General features: G+C 45.1%; 1 protein-coding gene across 4 annotated transcripts in view; it reads left to right on the forward strand.

Moving 5' to 3' along the window:
* LOC127590068 (uncharacterized) overlaps positions 1-16,066 on the forward strand; it is a 164,151-nt gene that overhangs the window by 104,142 nt on the left and 43,943 nt on the right. The gene's annotated exons all lie outside the window — the stretch shown is intronic.

A 16,066-nucleotide genomic window follows, 5' to 3' on the forward strand; every position in this document is an offset into this window, starting at 1 on the left:
ACTCTGGTCCTAAGACCGCCGCTTTTTTTTTTTTACACCTGCCATACCCGAGACGACGGAGGCATTTGGGCAAAAGTATCGGGACACGAACAGGAAATGGCAAGAAGTGTGGACAAAAGTGTTGAAAGTAAAGGGAGGAAAAAGTTTTGGGTCCCCTCTATTGGGACATCAAGGTGAATTCAAACCCCTGGCTCGGTGCGCCAGTGTTTAAGATAAGATAAGATATCCTTTATTTGTCCCACACTGGGGACATTTTAGCGTGTCGACCTCACACTGCAGAGGTCGTGGGTTCAATCCCGGCTGCGGCCTCCCTGTGTGGAGTTTGCATGTTGTCCCCGGGCCTGCGTGGGTTTTCTCCGGGTATGCCGGTCGCATCCCACATTCTGAAAACATGTATGGCAGGCTAATGGAGCATGTTAAATTTTGTCCCCTAAGGTGTGAGCGCGAATGGTTGTTTGTCTCTGTGTGCCCCGCGATTGGCTGGCAACCGGTTCAGGGTGTCCCCCCCGCCTATTACCCGAAGACAGCTGGGATAGGCTCCAGGATAAAGCGGATTGGAAAATGGATGGATGGACGTAGAGAAAGTACGGTCTAAGCACTTGACTGGAAAAAACAAACGCATTAATAATCCTGCCGAGAAAAAGGCGGATTCGCCGCGTATCACTTCTTGTAGCTTGAAAACCGAACCATTGTAGTCGCTTTCATTTCAACTGAAATGACGACATTTGGTGGAATACTGCACGTGTCGGGTTCTTTCCGGAGATGGTAAGCTCTCCCAGAGAGTGCCGTATTTCCTCCCAACAGGTCTGTGACGGAGAAAGATGGCAAGCTAATGCCGCAGTTCATTAGCGGCAGGTTAGCCGCTGTCTGCGGCTCAATTCCGCCTTAATTACAACCGCGGACTGTCTTTTGTTTTGTCTTGTACTGCCCGAGAGGCAGGTCGTGACACGGTCGGAGAAGGTTGGGGGGAGGTTTTCCCCTTCGGAATAACCTTCTCGCATCCGACCAAACGCAGCAGCGCGGGGTTAACTGAGGCTAGGATGCGGGTTAATTGGCTCAGCCTAGCAAACACCGAGAGACGCCACCTCGGGAGATCGAAGGCGAGAGATGGGGGGCTGTTTGTGAGTTGCGGCCAAAACGGAAGTCTGCGCCATTCAGGGTGTCCACAGAACCCGGAAAAATGTTGGCAATTTACCACCAGAACTGGAGGAAGTCTGACTTGAGATACGAGTGCAATTGGATTAGGAACGCTTCGTTTCAGGAACCGTGTGTACCAATAACGAATCGATCCTCGAATTTTGTTGTCGGTTGCCTAAATTGAGTTCGGGGCTGCATTTTTGAATCCATCTTGTTGGTATATTTTAGGTGAATAATGCCTAGAACAAAAGGTTCCTGGAGCTGGACAATTTGAGGAGATCGAGGAATCTTTAACACTACTGCTTGGAACCGTTTTAGTTCAAGGAATGACTTGGAACAAGAGAGGACCCTGCAAAATTGTCCGGCAGGAAATTAAATTCCAAGAACAATCACGAGCTAAGATCTGGTATGACTTTTGCTGGAAAAACAATTTAGGGGATTGGTTGTAAGAGAGCGGGAGCTAAAACTACAAAAGTACAACTTTTAGTTCTCAACCTGCCATTTATTATCTCATCAATCAATCAATCCGTCACCCAATCAATCAAAAGACAATGAACCACTGGGTTAGCTTGGACACACTTTACAAAAAAGTAAAAGCGAAAATATTGTGCTGTCACATTGAGCTGCTTTATAGTTTAGTGCAGGGGTGTCCAAACTTTTTGCCAATGGGGCCAGATTTTATGTGGTAAAATGTCGGGGGGCCGACCTTGGCTGACATTTTTTACATTGAACAACAATATTGTTCAACAAATTTTAGTAAGCCAGTCTGTTTCACATTTCCATTTTTATTTTAATTTCAACAATCTTAAGAATTTCTTTGGGTTCATTTGAAACGGGTATATCACATGCAACTGCTTATTCACTTGACTTTTTCTTAAACAGAAGTCTCCTGAGTGCAAATTGATTGATTTGAAACATAAAATGTATCACCATGACTTTTCAATAGTCACAAAACCTTTGACTCGAACAACAGGGAAATGAACAAGCAATACACATATCCACAACTGCAAGGATCATTTGAAATATGACATATCAGTCAATATAAACACGGAGTGATGTCTTGTTAACTCGTGAGTGATGCCCTCTAGTGTCTAAATGCTATTACTCATTTAGTGAATGCTATTACTCATTTAGCCACTAGAGGGAAGCAGTACTCTATGAAACATCACTCACCAGTCTACGAGACCTCGGTCAATGCAATCCATTGCGCCCAACCTGCACTACACGCACTGATTTTATGACAGGGGCCGAGGGCCGGATGAAATTCGACCGCGGGCCGGATTTGGCCCCCGGGCCGGACTTTGGACATGCCTGGTTTAGTGCAAGTGAAGTCTCGCATTTGACGTAAGCGGCTTGAAAATTGTCTCCCTGATATGCAGTCATTACGACGCGGGCGCGAGATGCCAATCATCTCCATTTTCCCCTTCTTAGTCTCCCTGGGGGGGGATCCTTTCCGGAGGCTAAACGTGTGTGGGAATAATTCCGAGACGGGGAATGGGGGGGAGCTGTTTGAGAGGGGAAAACATTGAGCCCCATAAAGGGAGATGGAGCTCCCCAGCCCGCGATTGTCGGCGAAAGCGAGCCTAATAAAAGGCATCCTAAAATGATTCACGTTCACGCCACCCATTTTCACTTTGGCACATAATTGCCGGGCCTTAACTCACTTTACGCAGCCTCCCGGGAACGAACCCTGGCTGTCCACTCACTCGCAAGAAAATCATTTGGCGTGTGGGTTTGTGGATGCTTGCGCCCCCCCCCCCCCCCCCCCCCCCCAGATGATATCAACGAATCGTAATCTTGTCTCATTGCGGAAGGCGTGTTTTGTTTTGTCAATTCCCTTTAAATTCTTGTTGTTCGCTGCGTAATCCGATTGGACACACTCATTTGCTTTTGAATGGGAAACTGCAGGCCAGCGAGACGTGGCGGACAGGGAGCGAGCGCCACAATCTTATTGGTGAGCGTCGGCTGCCATCTAGTGAGATTTTTTGGAAAATTCAGCACCGGAAGCCGATTTGAGTGAGTGACAGGAAATGCTGTTAGCATTTTTTTTCATAAGCAAACCAATAAAATCTTTTTTTTTTTAACCCTGAATAAATAATAATTTTTAAAAATGTCCTTTGATGAAACTAATTTCATTTAGATGTTTTTTTAATGTAGAATAAACGTAATTTGATGTAGAATGAACCACAAAACGTATCATAATAACATTAAAAAAGTGCCCGCGAACTTGGTGGACTTGGAATGAGCACTTCAAACTAGGTTCGAACAATTTTGAAAAATGAACTAAAAAAAAAAGAAAAAAAAGACAAAATCAAGGCAAATGAACCATAAATTAGGATAAAAGACGACTTATTTTATTACATATTATTCGACTTTTTTAATACTTTTAAACGCAATTAACTAATTTACTGCCAGCCATACCACATGAAAAAAATAAAATAAAAATAGAAATACGTACCTGGGATTAAATGTCTCAATTCCTAAAAGACAAAAAAATGTATAGCCAGTGAATGAGTTAATAAGGGTCATTAACCCCCCCCCCCCCCTTCCCCCAATATATTCAAGTGTTGTTTATATTCAAACTGTGCAGAATGATACTTGCAATAAAATTAAATGTATCTTTTTTTAGGAAAAGAAAACCGCACTCAGGCCTACTCCTCTACTATATTTTAAAGTTGGCCCGAGCAGTGAGACGGATTTTTGTCTGGCGCTTAGTGTAAAAAGACTGAGAACCACCCACCACAATTGCCAAATGTTGTGGTCGTCGAGTGTGTGGCGGCGTAGCAGCCACAAGGGGAAGCCGTAAGCCTGCGAATTCCACACACAGCGATGAAAAACACTTTTCTTTCCCCAGTCATGCCAAATGCATTCATTCCCAGCCGCCTTTGCTCTGACAGCGCCGACATGAAAAATAACGTAAGATATAGACATATAAAATCTATCATGATGCTAACACATTTCTTTATTGTCTTTCCGGTTCTTCCAAACCGCAAAGGGTAAATGCAGTCGTAAGAATGCAGCATAAAGGATACACATTGTGTTTTCTTCTGAAGAATAGGAGGGAGCGGATTACTTCCAGACGCGCTGGGGCAGGTTTCATCCAATTGTTGCTCTGAATCTGTTTTGCTACGTTCGTGTTGTCGGGAGAAGGTTTCAGGGATTCACCATATACCTGAACGACTCATCTGCATCAATGCAAACTTCAAACAGGAAAAAAAAATGGAGACTGAATTCTGCATCTGTTTTGGATTAATTCCAGTTCATTCCCTTGTTTCGGTCTATCACAACATTTTTCTCGGCGGCTGTGGGTGCTTAAACATGTCAGAGAGGCATCGGTTCACATAGCCAAGCATCACAATCGCGTAACCCAACATAGCGGCCTGTAATCCCGAGAACCGATTGTTGTCGACGTCTTTCTCACGGGAAACAAAAAGAAAGTGACACTTGTGGAGAAGAAGCCATTGGAATGTGTCAAGCGTTGCCCTTAAAACGGCCCCTCCACTTCGCCAGATTAAAACCAGGCAGCCAAATATAACTTTCACTCACGCTCACCTCTTCCTGAACCCCAGGAATTAGCCACATCCAAGGGATCTCCCCGCATTGTCCATGTGGGGATAATGATGGAGAACTTTATGGATGCAATTAATACAGAACAAAAAAAAAACTGCCATCAAACTGTTCAAAGACCACGCAGCAACCAAAACAACCAAGAAAAGGGCCGCCACAATTATTCGGCTAGTCACGACGACATCACGATCAAAATCGTCTAGCCCTCAATGGCAACTCATAACAATAAATGTTATATTATATATTAGATTAAATATTTCTACTTTATCACCTCCATCCCAAACAAGTTGCCCGTTTCACATAGATTCTATTAATTTTAAAAAAAGGCACAAATTTGATACTTTCGGAACCTAGCAAAGCGGAAACCCGCCTCCAAATGTGCGCACTTTTCACACGCCAGCACAACATCCCAATGACATGAAATACCTGCCGGGAGATACGAGTGTCAGGTGTTCAACTCCACGCGGTGTAACAAGAAAAAAACATTCTTGGCCCCAATTCAAGCATAACTCGGATTTTTCCTTGATTTCTGACTTTATCGCAAGCAAACAAGGGACAACGTCTTGGTGGAGGTAACAACAGATTTGTCCACAGAGCAGCCTCAGGCATGTTTGCAATTTTGTGGGTTGGTGGACTTTTCTCGATGTGTTAGCTGCTTATTTGGTTACACGGAAGGGGGTGGGGGGGAACGGTGCCAATGACCCACCTCTCCGTTGTAACACCCTCAACACCTTCTCCATCCTTGCAATGTCCCACACCTCACCCCCCGACCCTCCCCATCCATACTGAAAATAAACACATCCCAGGGGTTCCCGGGTTCACCGCCGAAAGGCATGATGGAGCTCTCCGGCTCCCCCCTCCGATGTCAATCAAACAACAATGTTATATTTCAACCCCTCACCTCCAGCAGGTCTGCCTGTAAACATTTAGTGGACCTTTGACAAAGGGATCGCTCCGGCTCGGCGGATCACATTTAATTTGTAGAACAGTGTCTGACAAACATTTTACACCCCCCCCCCCCCCCCACCCCCAGAAAACAAAAAAAAATCCTCTAAAAATGCTTAGCTCTCCCAAGTTTCGCTTAGCTTAGCCCTTAGCTTATCTTAGCCCTTAGCCCAGGCATGTCCAAAGTCCGGCCCGGGGGCCAAATCCGGCCCGCGGTCGAATTTCATCCGGCCCTCGGCCCCTGTCATAAAATCAGTGCGTGTAGTGCAGGTTGGGCGCAATGGATTGCATTGACCGAGGTCTCGTAGACTGGTGAGTGATGTTTCATAGAGTACTGCTTCCCTCTAGTGGCTAAATGAGTAATAGCATTCACTAAATGAGTAATAGCATTTAGACACTAGAGGGCATCACTCACGAGTTAACAAGACATCACTCCGTGTTTATATTGACTGATATGTCATATTTCAAATGATCCTTGCAGTTGTGGATATGTGTATTGCTTGTTCATTTCCCTGTTGTTCGAGTCAAAGGTTTTGTGACTATTGAAAAGTCATGGTGATACATTTTATGTTTCAAATCAATCAATTTGCACTCAGGAGACTTCTGTTTAAGAAAAAGTCAAGTGAATAAGCAGTTGCATGTGATATACCCGTTTCAAATGAACCCAAAGAAATTCTTAAGATTGTTGAAATTAAAATAAAAATGGAAATGTGAAACAGACTGGCTTACTAAAATTTGTTGAACAATATTGTTGTTCAATGTAAAAAATGTCAGCCAAGGTCGGCCCCCCGACATTTTACCACATAAAATCTGGCCCCATTGGCAAAAAGTTTGGACACCCCTGCCTTAGCCTATCTTAGCCCTTAGCTTATCTTTGCTCTCCATCGTGATCTACATGACTCGTAGAAGCCGGTTTTCCAGTTTTCTCTATACCGTGAGATGCGAACTACTTCACGACGCCGCTGCATTATACTGGACATGTAGGTGTCCCCCCCCACCCCCCAAATAAAAATGGATCACTGTGCATTTTAAACGTAGAAGACAGCATCCCGAAAGTTGCAAGTTGAGGTCGTGATGTACGCGTCGTGTCGGCGTCCCACTTCGTGACTTGCTCGACTCGGGGTCGTGAGCACTTCGCTTCCACTCAACGTCGAGTGCCCCCCCCCATCCCCCTCTGCTGCTGCCAGCAGTATATTAGTCAGACGCAGAGTGGGGAGGATTAATCAAATAATATGGGGGGGAAAAAAAATCGAAGGTGGCCATTAGGGAGTCTCCCTGACATACTTGATTTGATTGTTTTATAATCCAAGAAAGACAGCTTTCATTTTCTGGCTTTTTTTTTTTTCTTGGCAGGCGACTTGTTTTTCACTTTCAGCATTTCCTGAGCAGCACGACTCGTTTTGAACATTTTTCCCCCCTTTTTTTAAATGTCATTCTTAATGACAATTGAAAGTAACTTGCCCAACACGACATGACGATGGCTTGTAGCGTCCGTGACCCGGTCGTCACCCGCCATTAGCAAGCAGGTGTTGCCGGACTGAGCATGTGCGGAGGCCGCAGTGATTTCTCATCCTGAAAGGCGGCAATAATGCTGCTATTAATACTCTTGCTAGTTAATGATGGCCATCATCGTGCATGATGAGCAGGTGGGGGGGTCTAGGGGGGTTCGTTCTTCTCCAAGCCGCCCGTCGCCTGGACCGTTCCGCAAAGGGAAAACAAAACGATGCGCTAAAAGGATGAAGTGGAATCAGGATCAAATGGCACTCATCATCTTACCGTCGGTACGTTTTTTTTCTTTTTCAACAATGAATCATCGTTTTAGTCACATATTGGTATTTCTTTTAATCAAGCGCGTGAGGGATTGGTTTCATGCTGTCTGCACTTTAATAAGTTTGATTGTGTCACTTTGAACCATGCGGCGCAAGTCCAGCCTCACACAGAAAAAAAAATTGAAAAACATCAAAGGCAGCCGTGTCATTCCAGTTCACATCAGTCATTATTTTAATTTTTATTTTTTTTGCAAAGCAATCTATAGTTGTGCGAACGAACAATCCATTTCCTTGGCTAAGCGTTCATCAGGCTCTTTGTTTAGAGCGACTTGTCCATGTAATCACGCTGCCTGACGGCGTCGCCGCCTGTGATGGAGCGTTGGGCAAAGCGTGTTTATTTTCCGTCGGCAGCTGTGAAGCAGCACCTGTCCTTGCAGCCGCCCTCCGTAAAAATAAACCCAAACCCCTTTGTGCCCGACCGCCGCCGAACCATGTCGGACCCTGAGCCGGACGCCTCCGTCCTCCTCCTCCGCAGCGTGCTACGGTGTTGAAAACGTCTTTCCCAGATTGCAATTGAGTCGGATCAGCCGGCGCATAAATCACGCTCCAGGAGACTGGGAACAACGGGCAAGCGCAAAGGCGGATAAACCAAACCCCTCCTCTGATTTCTTTTCTCTTTTTTTAAATCCATTGACTTCTTCACTGTAAATCAACGATGAAGAAATGAGCTCCACCCACCAATCCAATCCCTGATGCTTCCAATCATCATGAAAGGGAGGTCAAAAGCAGGTTTTCGGTGTCGAGGAGCAGGATAATGTAACTCGGCAGGGTTGGGGGAACCAAATGACTTGGACCTGAGTCACAGTTTTGCTTATGGCTTGATACAAAAAAAAAAAAAATCAACAGCAGTCACGTCTTACAAATGATACTAATATCTGACTCTCTCCTAATGAAGACAAGATTCTACATTAATACGTTGACAGGGCTTGAGATCACCCGTGATTTGAGTTGACTTGCTTCATACGAAAATTCTCTGGCTATCAGGATGCATTAGAGGCTTGTGTGTCTGTTTCACTTCCTCGAGGTGTTCCTGGTCGGGGAGGAAAAAAAAATTTGGGTAAAGGCTCCGGTGGGATTGGCCGAGCCCACGCGGGGGGATTGAAGCAAGCTGATTCTTTGGGTATTAATCCCTCCAACGTATATAGTGCCCGGCGGAGGCGTCCACGGACCACATGGAAGCGATAAAGATCCGAGTGCTACGCCGCATATGTCAAGCGGCAAGCACAAAAGGGAGATCGCGGGGGAGGCATAGGGCAAAGCCAAGTCCATCATTCCAGAGCAGCGGGATCGTGTTTCACCCCAGAAAAAAAAAAAAATTCAAATCTCTGCAACAATTGTCTTTGTTCTTGGAATACTGTCCCAGGAATGACTTGAGTGGGTTAGCGATAGCATGACACCGTCCATTAAATCACGTCTTCATGTTAACCTTTCCCAAGCTTGTTGACATCTATATCGTTATCAAGATAAAACGAAGTGTCATGGGGATTTTCGCTCGCTAAAAACAGAAATGACCGCAGCTGAGAAAGAGGAAATTTGAGTTGAACGTCTCAAGTGTGCATAAAATCGAAATTTGACCAAAATGACGCGAAAAGGGGTGTCACTTACAGCCGCGCAACAATCTAGCAAGTGTGTCAGGGACAGGATGCACTTGTGTGAAATAGCGAAAAAAGCATTTTCAACATTTTCAAATGGAATGGTGGCAAAAAAAAAAAGACATATGCACAATGGTTTGCAAAAGTCCACCCTGGATCGATGGCGGTATACACGCTAACTTGCTAAAGTTAATAACGCTGGCCCGACTACCCAGGTTGCATTGGGAGCAATTCGGGAGCTGCGACCGCTCAGTCACACCCCATCAATCACCGAGTGAAAAGTGGAAGGTGGGCGGGTGGGGATGGGTCATCCCCAGAGCAGCCCACGGTGATGAACCTGCTCCAGACTCAATATCGTGATCCTAAACGAGTTGTCTTTACATCAGGCAGTAAAAGACTTGCAATGAACTTTTAACAAGGTTTTGCTCAATGCTGCGTTCAGGCTTAAAACGCTGCATCGATTCATCCTCATCGGCTCTTTATTGACGTCGTGCGCTTGGGCTGTTTGCAGTTCAGTCCATCGGCGTCTTGAACTGACTGGTGTGGAATCTCACTGCTTATGGTGGACCTTAAGGGACTAAAAAGTTCATTCATTCATTCATTCATTCATTCATTCATCTTCTGTACCGCTTGATCCTCACTAGGGTCGCGGGGGGTGCTGGAGCCCATCCCAGCCGTCTCCGGGCAGTAGGCGGGGGACACCCTGAATCGGTTGCCAGCCAATCGCAGGGCACACATAGACAAACAACCATCCACGCCCACAATCACACCCAGGGACAATTTAGAGTGTTCAATCAGCCTGCCATGCATGTTTTTGGAATGTGGGAGGAAACCGGAGCACCCGGAGAAAACCCACGCAGGCCCGGGGAGAACATGCAAACTCCACACAGGGAGGCCGGAGCTGGAATCGAACCCGGTACCTCTGCACTGTGAAGCCGACGTGCTAACCACTGGACTACCGGGCCGCCGGACTAAAAAGTTACGTCGTGCAAAAGCTGTGAACGAGATTGTCGTGAATCAGAATGGACAATATTGATCGGCTTGATTTTATTTGCATCGTCGTTGTATGTACAGAAAGGGACTGCATGGTGGCGCTTTAGCACAAGGATTCTAGACCAAGTCTGAAAAGACGTTTAAATACGTCTTTGGGGGTGAATGAGTTTAAGTGTCCCGCAAAGGGAAAATCATGTGCGTCAACATCCATGTTTTTTCATCTTCCAAATTACAAGTTGTATTCACTTTTAACAACATTGAGAAATTGCATTTTTTTTCACCTATTTGCCCTTTTGTAAAAACTGAAAAATAGTGAATCAAACATGTTTTTCCCAAACTGGTTATTTATGAATTTTTGAGGCATACGTTTGTATGGGTTCACAGTCGTAATCACCCTTCGAGGTCAACCGTAACCAACGTGACCTTGTGAGAAAAGTTCAGTTTGACATTCCTGCTCTAAGAAGACAAAAAGACATGACGGTTGCATTCGAAAAGCTTCGCCGAATTAGTCGTGAGTAACAGTGTGTCACGTTGACTACTTTATGCGCTTTATGTTGCAGCGTGGGCGCCTTGCCCCGAGCGCTAGCGACCCACGCGTCTCCACTTTGACTGCTTGCGAGGCTCCGAAGGTGTCGAATGACACGAGGTGCCGCGACGCAGGCGTAAATGGCGAAGACGGCTCACGGCCGTCTAGGTGCGGTGTGAAGTGGGGGAGCCCAAGCCGTTTACGAGCTCCACCGCAGGATTGTTAACGAGGGAGAAGCAGTCCGGCGTAATTGCGGGGCGTGGAGGAGGTCAGGCACCAACGTCCAAAAACGGAGCTGTTTAACAAGCTCGCCGCGGAAATATGCAACCGCGGTCGACCCAACGGGGGCCGCGCGAGTCGCACCCTCTTACTGTATTCTTTTTCTTCGCCGGCAGCGCCCACGCGGGCAGAAGTAACAGAAGTTTGTCTTTGTCCAACTTTCCGGGGTTGAGTGGGTTGAATCCTCTTCATTCTGAATGATAACCAACACAATATTGTCCCGAGGGGCAGGGGTCAGAGGTCAAGTGGGTAGATGTCACTAAAAGAACCCTCTTTGTTTGTCAGTCTCACACTTTATCCGACTCATCTTAACACAACCATTTCTCCGAAATGCCTTACAGATTTGATTATGAAATGCCCCCCCCCCCCAAAAAAAATGCATGTACGTATAACAGTAATCCTTCCTTGACACCAATTACTAGCTTCTTATTAGCCAGGCTTTTGGTTCAATTTTGTAGCACCTTAGGATGTTTACGGAAAGAGTTACAAAAATCAATAAATCAATAGTTGTGACTGATACTCACACTTTTCTCGGTGATTATTGGCATGTCTGTTCGCCATCAATCGACAGTTGAGCAAAGCTTCTATTCGGTGTCGTAGCAAGAACTCGAGTGCTTTTGAACACCGCCCAACAAATGCGGAATCTGTGCCTTGCTCCCTTGTCGCAAAATTTTTGGGTCGCTCTCATCTGACTGTATATCAAAGCAAACGAGATTTTTAGTTTTGAATGACGTACAAGTTGACGACGGGATTTGTTTTCATGAATTTCTCCGGTGGGTTGAACAGATGGTTCGAATCAATCTTTTTCGTCGAAGAGGAGATTGATTTATCGATTTGACTTTGATCTACTACTCGCATGCGTCTTTTGTTCAAAGTGGATGAAGGAATGAGTGATTTTTTTTTTGTAGCGTTTCCAGTGAAGTGCCTTGATTCTTAGACAGCACCCCCCCCCCCCCCTTCAAGAAGTCGGGGCTTAGCGTGAATGTTATTGTGATGGTTAAAATACTTTTCAAAAAAGCAGACGAGATGCCGGCCAGATGAAGCGATATGATTGACAGCTGAAAAGGAGGGGAGGGGGAGATTGAAAAAGGGACCAGCTGGGTCACCTTGGGCGAGTTTTTAATGTTTATGGCTTGTTTATGATTATGTTTACTGCCTGATTTAAGAGTACGCGGATTACCTTGAGATGGGTGCTTTTAATGAGGTACGCGTGTGCTTTATCGCTTCTACATCAACTTTCACACAATTCTTTGAGGGCAAAATCGGCCTGCGAGTGACGTGGGGGGGGGGGAGTTAAGGGGGCGCAGCGAGGATAGCATTTTGTTGTGAGAGAAGGCGAAAGGGTGAAAGGTCAAACACCGGCAAAATTGAAAGTGCAACGTTGTGATTGCTAATGTCAACAATGAGAGGTTCCTCATCACATTTTTTTTGGTTTGTCTAAGGAAGTCACCATGGCGACTAACAACACAGCACTCGGGTTAATTTCATGGGGGGGAGAAAAAATAGAGGGAGTCGAGGGTGGGCTTATACTCGTCAGACAAATTACGCTAATCGTCGTGAGCGATTTTTCACGTTTTGTCTCGACCAAGAATCACAAAAGTTGTAGGGAACCGACCCGATGGTCATCCCGTCATGGTCCTCACGGGACGGCAACGACCGTGCCGTCATGGCAGCACAAAGGGTGATGAGTCATCACACGGACAAAATAAAAAGAATGAAAGCATTCTTGTCCAGTGCGCGACACGAGGAGGCAGCGGAGACAGTTGAAAGATGAAGATGACAAAGAAGTTGGAATCTGACAGTTGCCCTGATGAATCTCTTGGTGATGAGACCATCATTACACTCGAGGCAAATTTAACACTGCCCTTCTGTTTGGTATACTGGACGTCGTTCAAATTATGTAGCAATCGGAGAACATTTTCCAAGATGAGTCTTTGAACGAGCCCTGAAAAAAAAATGGAATGACAGACTCGATGTCTGTTTTCAGTCACGGCTTTGTTGTCATTTTGTGGGGGGAGGGTGGCGGCTTGCTTGCGATTGACAAGCCCATCACATTTTATATCACAAAGTAGCTCTAGTCGTGTGTTTCATATCTTTTAGAATATTTTTTTTGTCCTCGTATACATACACTGCATTTATAATGGACGTGTATTTATTTATATTTAGATGGTATTCCGTATTGATGTTTTTACATCTATAAATATTCACTGTACAATACATTGGAGTTTGGCGGCCATTTTGTTGGAAATGGTTACAACGAACCGCCATTATAACGTACAGATTCGTTATGTCCCATAAGGTGTTTTGTAAGTAGGTCCGACTTTGTTGAGATCATGATTGAATTGGAGGGACGCGCACCCCTCGTGTGCAGGGAACATGTGATGGATTAATTTGATGATTTGAAGTTAGAAATTGCGGATGAAAGATTGAAAAAGGGCCACCGGTAGGCTAACAGTACCAGTTAGCTAGCACCTAAGCAGCAGCAGATGTTTTGAGAGCAAAAGCAGCTAATAATTATCATCCAGATTACAGAAAATTAACTTTTATGTTTGTTGTTTCGGGTGTCTGCCTGCTCAGAGTAAACAAGGAAATGAAAAGTCTGAATGGAAACGGACTGCCTTGCTCGGAATTTTTAAAAAATCATTGTTTGTTCAACCGCATTTGTAACGCAAACGCCGCAATCAAGTCGGCTGGTGAAACCAAACGCGAAGACGGGAGCCTGGGAGAGGCGCCGCAGCGCCGATGACAATCTCCAGATGAATTAGCGGCATTAGCAGGACAAATTGCGGCTCCCGCAGGCTGTTGCCAGGCCGGTCGCTTTCGTAAACAAATCTCTCGACTTCAACCTTTTCTGGAGGCCACCCGGGCTACTACCCCCACCCCCATAAAAAAAAAGAAGCCCCTCATGATGGAGTCATGGCCACTTAGGCCGAGTGATGGGAAAGCAAACAGGCAAGTGAAAGTGTAGTCGGTGTAAATGGGTGTGAAAATAAACCACAATAAGCGACGTGAGACCTGCTCACCTTCCGAGTTCCCGCCTCATTTGCACCGTTACATGTGATGAAGGTGATGATGATGATGATGCTCAGCTTTCAATTGTAATGAAGATTATGTCTCTCGATCACACTTGAAACATGAAAACGTCTTTGATGGCAATCAAACTTGAAATGTGATTGACAAGACAATATTGTGAAGTCATGCCCGAATAGTCCCATGTCCTCCATTTTGGTTTGAAGCGGGCATTTGGGAGGATGGGTGCTTCAAACCCGACCTGACGAGAGATGGTTTGAGTGCTGCCGACTGTTGACATTGTTGAGTTTTTGTCATTGCCTGTAGGGGGAGCATGACATGTTTGATGATTTCAGTAGTGCAGCCCAGATTTTATTATTATTAAGATTTAGATTTTCGCCAACAAAGCTGTTTTCATTTAGCAGTATGCATTTTAGGGTAATTTTTTTTCCCAGCTTGCTTCAAAAAACAAATTTGCCAAGAGATTTCGCCTGATTGCAAAGTTTGGCTCATGTTCCACTAGATGGGCAACAAATACTGTATTGCGAGGGAAGCTAGTTTTCGTCACGCTGTGTGGCCAGCGAAATTGAAGGAATTGCAATTAAACGTGAAATTGTACTAATTGTTTTATTCGGACATTCTTTTGAAGCTTTGTACCTAAAGCCAGTTTCACTTATGAGCAAGTCTTAAGGCCCCCAGACTGTAAAGACACAGAAATTTGAATCAGTCATTCCGGGGTCATTTCGACCATTTCCCGCGGACCAATTAAGATGAAAATCAATCAAGTGCTTACGCTGTGACATCTTGGTTCCCCGCCACTTTGTTTCGACAATACTGTTTTTCAGGAATTTGGGCCAGCAGTCGTACCCGAACAAATTCATGTGGTTGTGAGCAAATACGAACCAGATATGCTACATGATAAGACAAGACAAGTCTTTGAAGTCAAAGACTAAAAAAATTTGGCAACGATGCAATGCACTCACTTGACAATGTTTCTACATACAACATGATGCAATGCAAAGACTACTCACGTGTTTTGCTCCGAGCTGCCATTTGTCAGGAAGAAGACAAATGCAGAAATCTGTGTTATCAAGATCACACGAAAATCACACACGTGCTTGGCCGCTCCTTAAAGTCCGCAGGAGAATATGAAAAGTTATCATTTTGTGAAATGTCATTTGTCTCATTTTTGGTCTGCTTGCGTGTGTGTGTGTGCGTGTGTGTGTGTGTGTTTTTTTGATGTTCGCATCAGCATCCCCTGCAGGGTAAATACACACACCGGAGTGCAATTGGGTTTCCGTTCGAGGTTCGCGTCAAATAAATAGCGCTCTCATGTAACCCTAATCGAGGCATCGCTCAGATCCTGACTGCTCACTTCCTGAACACTGGGGGGGCCTCTTCGAACTGTCGTTCAACCTTTACCAAAGGATATTACCCACAATTCTTGACTGTAGAAGCATTTAAAGCAGCAGGGCATCGATGTAGGTGACAGATGACACAAAGACGTTCAAGTTTTCACGCTCAAAACTTTAATCGTGTGTTAAAAATAAATAAGTCATGACAAAATGTATTACCGTATTTTCCGCACTAAAAGGCACACCGAAAAGCCTTCCATTTTCTTAAAAGCTCACAGCGGGCCTTAAAATCCGATCGATGCAAAATTGGGTGGACATCATAACAACACATGAAAAGTCTCACTAATCCCCGATGGAAATTGAACAGGAAGTCAGATATTTTTGTTTGAAGTGACCGTATAGGTTGAATTTGCTCATCTGCCTTGACACAAATGACACCAATCACCACGAAATTGGGTGGGCTCGTCTATTGAAACAAGACCCACAAAAAAGTCTCAAGGACCCATGCCTGAAAACAGACAAGAAGTCGGTCATTTTGTTTTGAAGCGATCATTTCGGTTGAAACCTTCCGCAGAGCGCCCTGAAAATTCCAAAAATAAGCCCTGAATTTTCACAGTAAATCCGCCATTTTGTTTCGAAGCCGTCATTTCTTACCGTGCGTGCGCGTGCGTGTTGAGATGCTGCCGCAAGTGAAGGCAGAGGAAATGAAAAGTGTTTTGCAAATGTTTTCACAGCCTGCCACCCGTGTTTTAACGCCCTGCTAATGATTAGCACGGGATCTCAAGGTTTACCGTGACATGATCCCAAACGCCTACATGCTGGGTTACACTTAAA

This window comes from Hippocampus zosterae, chromosome 17 (genome assembly GCF_025434085.1).
Source record: "Hippocampus zosterae strain Florida chromosome 17, ASM2543408v3, whole genome shotgun sequence".
Taxonomy (NCBI): domain Eukaryota; kingdom Metazoa; phylum Chordata; class Actinopteri; order Syngnathiformes; family Syngnathidae; genus Hippocampus; species Hippocampus zosterae.